Raw genomic sequence first — 13,728 nt, forward strand, 5'->3', positions numbered from 1 at the left:
CTTCTTATTAACTGCATAAAAGTGTTTATTGCATATTTACTTACAGTTTAGAAAAGTTTATAAAAGTTATTTGCTATATTCTAATTGTATTCTAATAAATGTAGTTTTTGCTCTAAGTGGTCTGATTACTTATATGATGGTGAGAAACTGAATAAGCACGATGTTTAATATTTTACAACAGTAAATTTGTTGTTATGAATTGGCCATTTATGAAGGAGTCGGAGCCGGAGTCGCAACTGTGGCTTACCGACTCCACAGCCCTGGTTCCCTACAGAGCGGGCTAAGGTGGGGTTTATTGTTTCTCTTTTATCTGGCAAGGCATTAGAGTGGGCTATGCCATTGTGGGAGCGTGATGATCCCGTGGTTCAGTGCGCTGCTCAGTTCCTCGCGGCTCTGAAGCAGGTATTTTTGGGACCACGGATCATGCACGACACCTCTCTCCAATTATTGACCCTGACACAGGGTCTCTCTCGGTCAGCCATTATGCCGTCCGATTCCGGACATTGGCTTCCGAACTAGAGTGGCCTGATAAAGCACTCATCCCTGTGTTTTGGAGAGGGTTAGCAGAGCATGTCAAAGATGCTCTAGCAACCAGAGAGGTCCCCACAAGTCTGGAGGAAGTGATTGCCATCTCCACCCGCATTGATCTCTGGTTTACGGAGCGTGGGCTGGAACGTGCGCAATCCAGACGAAGGGTTAACTTGGCTCCCACCTTCACCGAGCAGCTAAGATCTCCCACCCAGGAGCTTACATCCTCCAAACCTATGGAGGTGTCTCTCGCCGGCCACAAGCCACGTCCGGTGTGAAGCTCCGCACGTTGTTACCAGTGCCGGCAGTGTGGTCACTCGGCTAGCACGTGTCCTCTGCGGTCAGAAAAATGATCACGTCCAGTGGTCGTAGGTGGTGGTCAGACACATATGAAACCCTTTTCTCCCAAACCGGTATTCCGAGGGACCTTAGATAGTGGGACCTCCACCAGGGAGGTAGAGGTTACCGTGGATTCCGGGGCTGAGGGGAACTTTATGTTCTCACCTTCGCCCAGAAACACGCTATTCCACTGGTGTTACTGCCCCAACCTCTGACCATCAGGGTGGTTAATGGTGCACCTTTACCATCTCAGGTGACCCACCAGACAGCCCCACTCGGGCTCTCAATCTCACCCTCTCATTGTGAGATTCTGTCCTTGTTCATTTTGCCAGATGGCATCGACCAGGTGCTTCTCGGAGTTCCCTGGCTCCATTGTCACTCCCCTCATATTTTTTTTTTTTTTAAATTCGTTTATTGAACTTCAGGACATAAAAAAAATGCACAACATACAATTGGCCTATGGTAATAAACATTTTCCACAGAGCATACATGTTTCCGTCCATTATAAAATATACTGCCAAGAAATTGCACACTTTTTTTTTTAACAAAAAACAAGGTAGCATTGTACATAATCTTCCCAGTATGCGCAAAGGATAGTTGCCCATATATCAGAAAACATGTATATCGAACAAATCTCATAAGCCTTTAACATATTATTCAGATTAGATTTCCTTATCAGAAATTCCTAAACTAAACTACGACTACCACTACATGAACCTATATCTACTATTTTCCAGCCTAGTATCCTACAGCATATTATCTCATATGTGATGTCTCAACCCTGCAGGGTAAGATGAGAGGAGTTCCACCTCCCCCCAAATCTTTTCAAGCTTACCCGGGCATCCCCTATTTTCGTATAACGTGCGCTCATATGGAACAATCGAATTCACCAAGTCAATCCAAATTCTAAGGGAGGGGGACAAAGTTCCCTTCCACCGTAATGCCAGTACCTTCCGTGCCATAAATATCGTCTCACGCAGGAAGACCCCATTATATCGATCCCAGATCTCCTCATCCCATACCCCAAACAAGCAGACCAGTGGCTCTAGAGGGACCGGGGCTTGTACTAGGGATGACAGTAATGATGTCACCTCTCTCCAGTAATGCAGGACAGTGGGACACTGCCATACCATATGAATAAAATCTGCGTCTGGAGAGTGGCACCGTAAACATTCTGACGATTGGAATCGACCTATCCTAAAAAGTCGTGTCGGAGTCAAATATATATTTATATATAATTGTATCATTCTGTTGTTAATAGATGGTGATACTCCAATCGGAGATTCCAAAATCTCCCACTCCTCGTCCTGCGTATTAGGGATGAGTCGTTCCCACTTTCTCTTGATAGAACTTATGGCAGATTCTGCTCCCGTTGACAGCATGTATGTGTATAAAGAGGAGATGAGACCCTGAGGGCCCTGCGATTTAAGGATTCCTATCAGAGGTAGAGATGAAATAGTACGGCCTACACCCTTACATCTCACATGTGATTGAAGAGCTGATCTCAGTTGTAAATAGCGGAAAAATTGGGATCTTGGGATATCATGCGCGACCTGTAATTGTTCAAAAGACTTTAAGGTCCCCTGAACATATAAGTCTCCCATCGAAGAGACGTCATACTGAGTCCAAAATTCAGTGGATGGGTGGTTTAGCAATTCTGGAAAATAATCATTCCACAGGGGCATTTCAGCTATAAAATCTTTAAACCCAGTCACTTTCTTGATTTGCCTCCATGTTAATCGTGCCAATCGGAGCAAGGGCAGCAGACGAGGGGCATTAGTTCTTTCTAACTCAAGGAAACCCAGTGGGCAATCAGTCTGTGCAGCATGAAGCAGGTGACTTTCAGAGTTGGGAATGTAGCTACCTGGCATCCAGTTACTTATAGCTTTAGCTTGCCCAGCCAAATAATACAGAAAAAAATCTGGTAGCGCTGCTCCACCTCCCTTTTTAGGTCTTTGTAAGGTGGCCAATTTAAGTTTGGGCCTAGTTTTCCCCTATATAAAAGATGTGATCTGGGAGTTGAGATTCACAAAGAAAGATTTGGGCACCATCACAGCACTGTGCTGAAGGAAGTAGCTAAGCTTGGGAAGTAATATCATTTTAATCAAGACAACGGAAGTTTGCTCCAGGATGCAAATTTAACTTTAGTTAGTTCCAGCAGTGGGTGGATATTAAGCTGTGAATCAAACGCACTATCACGGGATATGCGGACACCCAGATATTTAAAATTAGATACAATAGGCAGTGAGGAGAGAGTCTCTAGCTGTGGCATCGGAGCATGAGAAAGGGGTAACAGAGCCGACTTCTCCCAAATTATATATAAGCCTGAATATTTGCTGAATCTATCTATAAGGGCTATCACTTGCGGCAAAGTTTCTTCCGCTTCATCCATGAATACCACCATATCATCAGCATATAGACCTATAGTGTCCACCCGACCCGCCACATCAATTCCCTTAATACCAGGGGAAGACCTTATACGTATTGTCAGTGCCTCAATTGCAAGAGCGAAGAGGGCGGGGGAGAGGGGGCAGCCTTGATAAGTCTCCCTATGTAATGGAAAAGACTCAGATATAGAGTTATTTATTATGATACGGGCTTTGGGTTTCATATATAGTATTTTGATCCATTTTATAAATTTATCACCAAAGCCGTATCTCTGTAAGCACGCGGAGAGAAAAGGCCACTCAAGAGAGTCAAAAGCCTTGGCGGCATCTTACGACGCCAATGCCCATTTGTTGTCGGGTATTAGGGAGCTATATTGGACTACTGACTGAACCCGTCTGATATTAATGGAAGTGCTCTTACCAGGCATGAAACCCGTTTGATCAGGATGTACAAGGTTCAATATAATTGAGTTCAGCCTGGTAGCTAGGATCTTAGTAAAAAGGTTATAGTCCACATTCACTAATGAAATAGGACTGTAAGATCCACATTCCAAGGGGTCCCTTCCCTCCTTCCTAAGCATTATGATATTAGCCTCATAAAAAGAATCAGGCATAGACCTCCCTTCCCAAATTCCCTGAAATACCTTCACCAGAAGTGGTATCAGTATATCCTGGTATTTCCTATACAATTCAATGGGGAACCCATCTGGTCCAGGGGCCTTCCCAGAAGGAATGTCCGTTATAGCATTTTCTATCTCTTCCGCGGTGAATGCAGTGTCCATAAGGGCTCGCTGTTCAGGATCTAATGTAGGGAATGTCACATCAGATAAGTAGTCCAGGCATCCCAAATTATCAAAGTCACTTTTAGATTCATATAATGACCTGTAATAGTCGTAAAAACAACCAAGTATCTCCTCGGTCGAAGACACCAGTAAACCATCCGCCTTACGAATCTGCAGTATTGTATTGGAGGTATTGTGTTGGCGCACCAAATAGGCCAAAAACTTACTTGCCTGGTTTCCCAGTTCAAAATAAGATTGACGGGTGAAGAATAATTTACGCTTAGATTTAGTGTATATTTGCTGGGCGTACAACCTCTGGGCAGCCAACCACTCAATCCTATTGCCACTAGTTTGGTTAGATATATATGTAGCCTCTGAGTCTTTCAATCGTCGCTCCATTTCCTCATCCTCCCTTGAGGTTACTCGCTTAAAATTAAGAGATCGTGGAGGACAGGCAACCCCTCAAGTATGCCTTAAGGGCATCACAAAATAAATTAATGTCTTGAGGTTTCGGATGAGACTTGATGAAACAATGCAATTGATCGATCGTTCTATCGGGGGACACTAATAACTTCAACCAGAAAGGATTCAACTTCAAAACTATCCTGTTGTTTAATTGTCCATATTTAAGTTTAAGGATGACCGGGCTATGATCCGAGATCCCCCTAGTGCCATGCTCTATGTTATCCAGCCACATCGCCAGACCGCTGGAACCAAATATGTAATCTATGCGCGACAGAGACCGTTTAGTGGACGAATGACAGGTATATTGTCTTAACTCAGGGTGACGCATCCTCCACAAATCCAGCCACTCGCCCTCCCCCATAAACAGTGACAGCGAAGTTGTAGTCAGCGAAGAGGCCCCCCCAGTCATTCCATCATCCAATCTCAATCCATCAAGGCAGTTGTTCATTACCTTATTGAAATCTCCCATACAAATAACATCCGCATCTGGATAATTCAGGGCAAAACTCATAGTCCTCTGAAGAAGGGACATACTAGCCGGGGGGGGGGGGGGGGGGGAGATTATAGACACATAGGATTACATATCTCCTGGCATTTATCAGTGCATGCACAAAAACAAAGCGACCTTCAGGTCCCTCCGAGTCTCCCTGGCTTCCCATCTAACGTCTCTATGTACCAACAATGAAACCCCTCTCGAGTAGCTGGTATGGAATGCGTGAACAGACCATTGTACCCAAGGTTTCTGCGCACACCTAACTGTATCCCTGGTCAGGTGCGTCTCCACCAAGTCCACAATGTGAGGGTGATAATGTCGGACCTGCGAGAAAACCTTAATCTTTTTCCGGGGAGTTTTTATACCCCTCACATTCCATGTCATACATATCAACTCAGACCCCATATTTTACTCCGCTGAAAATGGGGAACATCATTACCCAGGTAAAATTTAGAGACATCACCTAAAGATGAAAATTGTCATTGGCTGCGAATCTTACCTAAAAAACATGCAAAACCACAACAAAGAAAAAGCAAAGTAAATAAACAACAAACAGTGTGGGAGCAGAGTCCTGTATTTCCGTCATGAAGCAAACAAGGGGATACCATCACTGAGCACAGTATCCGGTATTGTTGGTAATTGGATGCATGCAGATAAAGCTCCAATCAGACCATTGATGCAAAGGTATTGATTAGCAATATATGCACTAGGATTCCTTTGCAGCAGACCCTTTGTGGGACCGTAGCCACTCAGTCGCCTCCACCGGATCCGTGAAAAACAGGGTGGAACCCTCATGAACCACTCGAAGCCGGGCCGGATAAATCATTGAGTAACAGTCCTCGCCCGGAGGCTCTTTTTGACCTCCATGAACTGTGCCCTTTGTTTCTGAAGTTCCATGGAGAATTCTGGGAAAATCGAGATTGTGGCGTTGTTGAACGTGATGGGGCTTTTCTGCCGTGCCAAACGCAGAGCCACATCCCTGTCCCTGCAGTTAAGGAGCCGTGCCAAAAAAGGTCTAGGTGGGGCTCCAGAAGGAAGAGGCCTAGTGGGGACTCTGTGGGCCCGCTCCACCGCAAATGTTGGGGAGAATTCGTCTCCCAAAGTAGTTTTGAGCCAATCTTCCAGAAATTGCTCCAGGTGTTGACCCTCTGAACGTTCCGGGAACCCAATAATTCGGATATTCCGATGCATTCTGTTCTACTGGTCGTCTGCTTTTTGCCTCCATGCATTCATAGAGCCTGCCACTTTCGTTAACTTGGCTTCCATAGGTATGATGGTATCTTCTACCTGGGTCACCCGTGTCTCCACCTCCGTAATGCGGCCCCTCATGGCTTGCATATCTTTTCGGAGGCGTCCCACCTCTGTGTGCACGTCCTCAATCTTCCCAGTCAGAGATGTCCTGGTTAAGGAGATGGCCCGCATCAGTTGTTTAGACGCCTGTTTAAGGGTTAACTCCTCTTGCTCACTCTCCTCCTCGCCTCCAGATGGGCGGCTTTTACGCTGAGCCTGTGAGTGGTTGTTTTTAAGGGGTCTTGAGAAGTCGGAATGATCTATTCTAGCATATTCTTTCAGTCTATCAGTTGCTCCTGACCCCTTAGAGCAGCTCATTTTAACAGCAATATGGCACAGCTGGTTATTAAGAACAGTACACTGGAGACCTCTATTATAGGCGCAGCAGGGCTATCATACAGTGGCAGCAGAGCCCCAAAGGTGACACAGATCTGTAAGGCCACGCAGGGAAACGTCCGGCTCCAAGCAGCTAACAAGGGCCCTTATAACCCGGGGAGGGGGGGGGGAAGACCACAGCGCCCCACAAGACAGCAGCCAGGAAGGGACCCAGGCCCTTAAAGTAATAGCACCAGCAGGCTAGGTGACATAGCGAAAAGGAGGAACGCGGGGGCCCAATCTTTCAGGGCACTCACCGCTTGTCCTCCACAGTCCTTGAAGGATATGCGCTCACCCGTCCGTCAGCGCTGCAACAATGGGGACCAGCACCGCGTCTCACAGGCAGCGCGTGTGCTTCAAAGATGGCCGCCGCCTTTGCAGGACCCGCCGGCCGCCCCAGCTTTCAACTGCCGTCAGCACACAGGAGCCCAGCAGCGCTCTCCCACGGGGGGCCAGGAGTGCCCGGAATCCAGGGGGTCCAGAAAGAGGCAGCACCGAGCACTCACAAACACCTGAAAAAAATTTGGTACACAAACACCACGTAAGTGAAAAAAATGTTATCTGCTCGCCCCAAACCCGGTATTCAGTGGAGGAGGCATACTTTTTCCTTGCCTCAAACACTGACAGTGTGTCACGTCGCCGTCAGACTCGGGGCCCGCTGTTCCGCCCTCAGCCACTAGGAGGCGACGGACTGTCACGCCGCCCTCGGGCTCGGGGCCTGCTGTCCAGGCCTCGGCCACCAGGAGACGCCGGACTGACATGTCGTCGATCTCGGGGCCTGCTGTTCCGCCCTCAACCACTAGGAGGCGCCGTGGCTCGCGCCCGAGTGAGGGCGGCAACAATGAAAGGGCTTCTGCGCAGGCGTCTACTGGACGCAGACTCCGCTCCTCTGTCAGTCATGAAGGGGCTGGTGCATCATCATCAGGTCTGGTCCTGGGGGCGGTCCTGATGACATCACCAGCCCGGGAGCCTGTGAGGGACGACCTGATCCCTCGAATACCTTGGGACTGGGCTTGCAAGCCGCCGGATATATTCTTGGTTCCCCTACGTGTTACTTGTGATTGCCTATCGTTAACTCCGACCTCAGCCTGAACTTCTGACTACTCTGTTGCCTGCCGTTTTTGTACCTTGCATTTCTCCTGATTACTGACGCTGACCTTGGCCTGGATTCCTGACCCCTCTACTACCTGACGATTTTGTACCTCCGCTACTCTCCCGGTTTTTGACCTCTGCCTGGACTCTCGACTCTGCCTCTGCCTGCCGTTTCTGTACCTCCGCTGCTTGCCTGGTTTCCGACTCCATTTTTGGCTCCCTTCCTGCTGTTCTATTGCGACCGTTCTGCTCTGGCACTCTGCTCCTGTTCAGACAGCGCTTCCTGGGCTCTGCAGTAAATCCAGATCCCTGTATAGGGGTAAAGGGTGTCGGTGCTACTCGGGGCGCTGTCTGTCTGCAGCCCAGACCGCAGACGGACGCGACATTATATCCGGCCCAAATAAAACTGTCTCTTGTGTGTGTATATATATATATATATATATATATATATATATATATCACACCTATATGAAGACAGTTTCTCTGAATTTTTTTTTCCTTTCCTCTCTTGCCTGAGCTGATTGTTGGACTAAAACACCTGTTACTAAGCCTCAGTATACAGCCTGGAGGATCAGTCTCACCTTCCTGCTCGTGCATGCTGCAGTTAGGAGACTCCAGGGACAAAGCTGAACGTCAGAGATCCGTACCCCGGGAACATCAGCCTCTGAGCAGCTCTGGCTATGGTTGCGCAGAGGCTCAGGTATTGCCCGCAGATGCGGCCAAAGTTTTACTACCTATTTCATTGTATGTTGGTCAGGATTCTCTGTGTTTAAAAGCCTATGTCGATAGCGGGTCTGAAGGGAATTTTATGGACTCTTTTGCTGCTAAAAAACTTGGTGTCCCACTACTGAAACTTAATATTCCAATTAAAACCACGGCTATTAATGGCACATCCATTATTCAGGAGGGGGTTAAATTTGTTACTGCTAAGATAACTATGTCAGTAGGAGCACTACATACTGAGCTTATTTCCTTTTTTGTGTTGGACAATCTATCTTCTGCAGTCATTTTGGGAATGCCGTGGCTACGTCAACATAACCCTGTCATTGACTGGCACCTGGGTGATGTGGTGCGCTGGAGTTCGCAATGCCAGGATAATTGCATGTCTGTAGCAGTAAATCAAACCAAGCTAAAAAAAACACCCCTTCATACCGTTTGCTCTCAGGGATTATGGAGATGTCTTTTCCGTTATAGAGTCTGAGAAACTACCGCCCCACAGAGAGTATGATTGTCCTATAAACCTAATTCCAGATGCCCGTCTTCCAAAAGGGAGAATATTTAATCTCTCTGGTCCAGAGCGTCAGGCCATGAATGAGTACATAGCGGATAGCTTAAGAAAGGGGTTCATTAGACCATCTATTTCACCAGTTGGAGCTGGGTTCTTCTTTGTAGAGAAGAAAGATGGTGGTCTCAGACCCTGCATTGACTACCGGGAATTAAACGCAATCACTATAAAGAACCAGTACCCGCTTCCACTCATCCCTGATCTTTTTAATCAGCTAATTGGAGCCCGTTGGTTTACTAAACTTGACCTCCGGGGGGCATACAATCTAATCCGCATAAGAGACGGCGATGAGTGGAAGACAGCGTTTAATACACCTCTTGGTCACTTTGAGTACCTAGTAATGCCTTTCGGACTCAGCAATGCTCCTGCAGTGTTTCAGCACTTTGTTAACGATATTTTCAGGGACATCTGTGGTGTGTATGTCGTTGTGTACTTGGATGATATTTTGATTTACTCCACTGACCCTGTGACACAAGCTCAACACATCCGTTCAGTACTGCAGAGACTACGGGAGAACTCCTTGTTTGCTAAGTTGGAGAAATGTGTCTTTTTCGCTGAGGAGGTACAATTTTTGGGGTACATGGTCTCAGGCAGGGGGTTCCGCATGGATCCTGCCAAGATCCAACCTATTAAGGCGTGGGTGCAACCCAAATCGCTGAAAGCATTGCAGCGATTTTTGGGATTTGCCAATTACTACCGTAAGTTTATCAGGAGTTTTTCTGAGATTGCCAAGCCACTCACGGATCTAACCCGAAAGGGGGCGGACGTGACCAACTGGAATCCCGAGGCCATTCAAGCATTTTCTACGTTAAAAGAATGCTTTGTGGCCAACCCGGTTTTAGTACAACCTGACTTAGACCGCCCATTTATTGTGGAGGTGGATGCCTCCGAAGTCGGAGTGGGAGCAGTGCTATCGCAAGGCACTGCAGCCCTCACTCAGCTGCGCCCATGTGCTTTTTTTTCCCGAAAGTTCTCTGCCACAGAGAAGAACTATGATATTGGGAATCGGGAATTACTAGCAATCAAATGGGCCTTCGAGGAATGGCGTCACTTTCTCGAAGGCGCCAAACACAAGGTCACCGTCATTACAGACCACAAAAACCTGACCTACCTGGAGTCAGCTAAAAGACTGAATTCCAGGCAGGCCAGGTGGGCCTTGTTCTTTTCAAGGTTCGATTTTTTAATCACCTTTCGCCCTGGCACGAAAAATGTGAGGGCCGATGCCCTCTCTCGCAGTTTTTGCCCCACACAAGCCGAAGACTGTGAACCCGTTCCGATATTAGCCAATGGGATCGTCGTGTCGGCAGTTTCCTTGGACCTTCTGGAGGAGATCCGTAGGTCTCCAGAACGAGCTCCTGACACTACACCCCCCCAAAAATTGTTTGTTCCGAATTCCTTTCGCCTTCAAGTTCTTAAAGAGTCACATGACTCTGTTCTGGCAGGTCATCCTGGGCTCAACAATACCACCAGGTTGGTAACTAGGAGCTTTTGGTGGCCGACGGTGGTCAAGGACTGTAAGAACTATGTTTCAGCATGTGAAGTCTGTACCCGCGCCAAATCCACCCATAATCGCCCTGCTGGCTGGCTTCAGTCCTTGCCCACCCCTGAAAGTCCATGGACCCACATCTCCATGGACTTCATCACAGACCTGCCGACCTCAGATGGGAAAACATGTATCTGGGTGGTGGTAGACAGGTTCAGCAAACAGTGCCATTTTATTCCCCTGTCTGGCTTACCTAACTCCGAAACCTTGAGCAAATTGTTCCTTGTGCACATTGTACGTCTTCATGGTGTTCCGTCAAATATTGTGTCCGACAGAGGTACCCAGTTCGTGTCAAAATTCTGGAGGGCGTTCTGTAAACGCATCGGTGTTGAGTTATCCTTCTCCTCAGCCTACCACCCCGAAACCAATGGGCAAACCGAACGTGCTAATCAAGCTCTGGAGCAATACCTCCGTCGTTACGTGTCAGGACACCAGTCCGACTGGGTAGAACATCTGCCATTGGCTGAGTTTGCCTTAAATAATCGCTACCAGGACTCCATTAAAACTACCCCTTTTTTTTTTGTAACCTTGGATTGCATCCGCGCTTTGGGTCGTTCTCGGCTAGGATGTCGGAGCTCCCTGGGGTAGAGAAAAACATACATCGCTTGAAAACAATATGGTCTGAAGTAAATACGAATTTGAAAGGGGCTCAAGTAAGGCAGGCTTCAGCTGCAAACAAACGACGGTCCAAGGGGCCACACTTGGGGGTTGGGGACAAAGTTTGGCTTTCGACTAAAAACATCAAACTGAAAGTACCGTCTGCCAAACTGGGTCCCAGATTTATCGGCCCATATGAAATTATAGAAGTGGTTAACCCGGTAGCCTTCCGTTTGAAACTTCCGCAGTCATTTAAATTACCTAACGTGTTCCACAAGTCTCTCCTCAAACTGTATCGCTCCCCAATTCACCCTGTCCAGTCCCCTCCTCCTCCTGTTTCGGTCGGAGGGTCCTTGGAGTATGAAGTCCAGGGTATCCTTGACTCCCGCCTTGTGAGAGACTCCATACAGTATCTTATACACTGGAAGGGCTACGGCCCGGAGGAGAGGTCCTGGGTCCCTGCAAGGAACATCCATGCCAAGGCATTAATTAGGAGATTTCATCTCCTTCACCCTGACAAACCGGGTTTTGAGGGTCCGGAGGCCCCTCCTGGAGAGGGGGGTACTGTCACGTCGCCGTCAGACTCGGGGCCCGCTGTTCCGCCCTCAGCCACTAGGAGGCGACGGACTGTCACGCCGCCCTCGGGCTCGGGGCCTGCTGTCCAGGCCTCGGCCACCAGGAGACGCCGGACTGACATGTCGTCGTCGATCTCGGGGCCTGCTGTTCCGCCCTCAACCACTAGGAGGCGCCGTGGCTCGCGCCCGAGTGAGGGCGGCAACAATGAAAGGGCTTCTGCGCAGGCGTCTACTGGACGCAGACTCCGCTCCTCTGTCAGTCATGAAGGGGCTGGTGCATCATCATCAGGTCTGGTCCTGGGGGCGGTCCTGATGACATCACCAGCCCGGGAGCCTGTGAGGGATGACCTGATCCCTCAAATACCTTGGGACTGGGCTTGCAAGCCGCCGGATATATTCTTGGTTCCCCTACGTGTTACTTGTGATTGCCTATCGTTAACTCCGACCTCAGCCTGAACTTCTGACTACTCTGTTGCCTGCCGTTTTTGTACCTTGCATTTCTCCTGATTACTGACGCTGACCTTGGCCTGGATTCCTGACCCCTCTACTACCTGACGATTTTGTACCTCCGCTACTCTCCCGGTTTTTGACCTCTGCCTGGACTCTCGACTCTGCCTCTGCCTGCCGTTTCTGTACCTCCGCTGCTCGCCTGGTTTCCGACTCCATTTTTGGCTCCCTTCCTGCTGTTCTATTGCGACCGTTCTGCTCTGGCACTCTGCTCCTGTTCAGACAGCGCTTCCTGGGCTCTGCAGTAAATCCAGATCCCTGTATAGGGGTAAAGGGTGTCGGTGCTACTCGGGGCGCTGTCTGTCTGCAGCCCAGACCGCAGACGGACGCGACACAGTGAGGGAGAGCATCCCACCTTCCTTTAATTTTCCTAATCCTCTTCCTCCAGTGATACCGAACCACTACGCAGGGGCCCAGGGTAGAAATTGAACCAGCGACCACAGTTACTGACCCCCTCCCGAAAATTATGATCCAGATTCCTGATTTTATGGTGCAATCAGGAATCCAAATTGACACCACCGGCTTCACAGAAATTGACTTTTTCAAAGTCTTCCTCTCTGAAGATTTTGTAAATCTCATGGTGTCGCAAACAAATTTGTACGCCCACCAATTTTTATCCCAAAAATCCGACTTCGTCATTTGCCAACTGGACCCCTGTAGACGCCATAGAAATTATGAAGATTTGTGGCCTGGTTCTTCACATGAGGAGAGTGAATGAGCTAGAAATTTGGCAATATTGGAATGTTGACGTTTTGTTTAACACTCCAGCGTTCCGCATGGCTATGGCATGGACATGCTTTGAGACCATCCTAAAATTCTTGAATTACAGTATTAATGTACAATTCCCTGCCTGAGATGACCCCAACTTTGACCGAATTTACAAAGTTTGGACGGTCATTGAACACTTCAGGAACAAGTTTGCTAAGAGGTGAACAACCTCCAAAGGAACATCTGTGATGATAAGTCCCTAATCCATTTCAAAGAGAGTCTCAAGTTCCGGCAATACCTGCACAGTAAGAGGGCCAGGTACGGAATTAAGCTGTACCTGGGGTACACCCACGAGTTTATGAAGAGAAGGACACCGGATTCAACCCCCTGAATGCGCCCTTGTCCTGGGAGTGAGGGGGAAAATTGTGAGGGATTTGGTGCACTCACTGCTAGGTCAAGGATATCACATCTATGTAGATAACTTAAATCAGTGTCCCACTGTTCAAGTCCCTCTAGTGCGAGCTACTGCAGCCTGCGGTATGGTCACCAAAAATCAGGGAAATCTCCCTAAGACTCTAACTGGGTAGATACTCAAAAAAAACGAGAGCAGAAATCAAAGTAGCGACAACATGCTGGTGGTCAAGTACAAGAGAGATGGCCTCTTGTTGACCATACATGGTAATGGCAGCACCCTCAGCAATGTTCGAGATAACACTACACAGGTCCACAAACCACACTGTGTATTTATTGGGGGTACAACAA

The sequence above is a fragment of the Dendrobates tinctorius genome, unplaced genomic scaffold, assembly GCF_039654945.1.
Source record: "Dendrobates tinctorius isolate UK_male_01 unplaced genomic scaffold, ASM3965494v1 ptg000003l, whole genome shotgun sequence".
Lineage (NCBI taxonomy): Eukaryota > Metazoa > Chordata > Amphibia > Anura > Dendrobatidae > Dendrobates > Dendrobates tinctorius.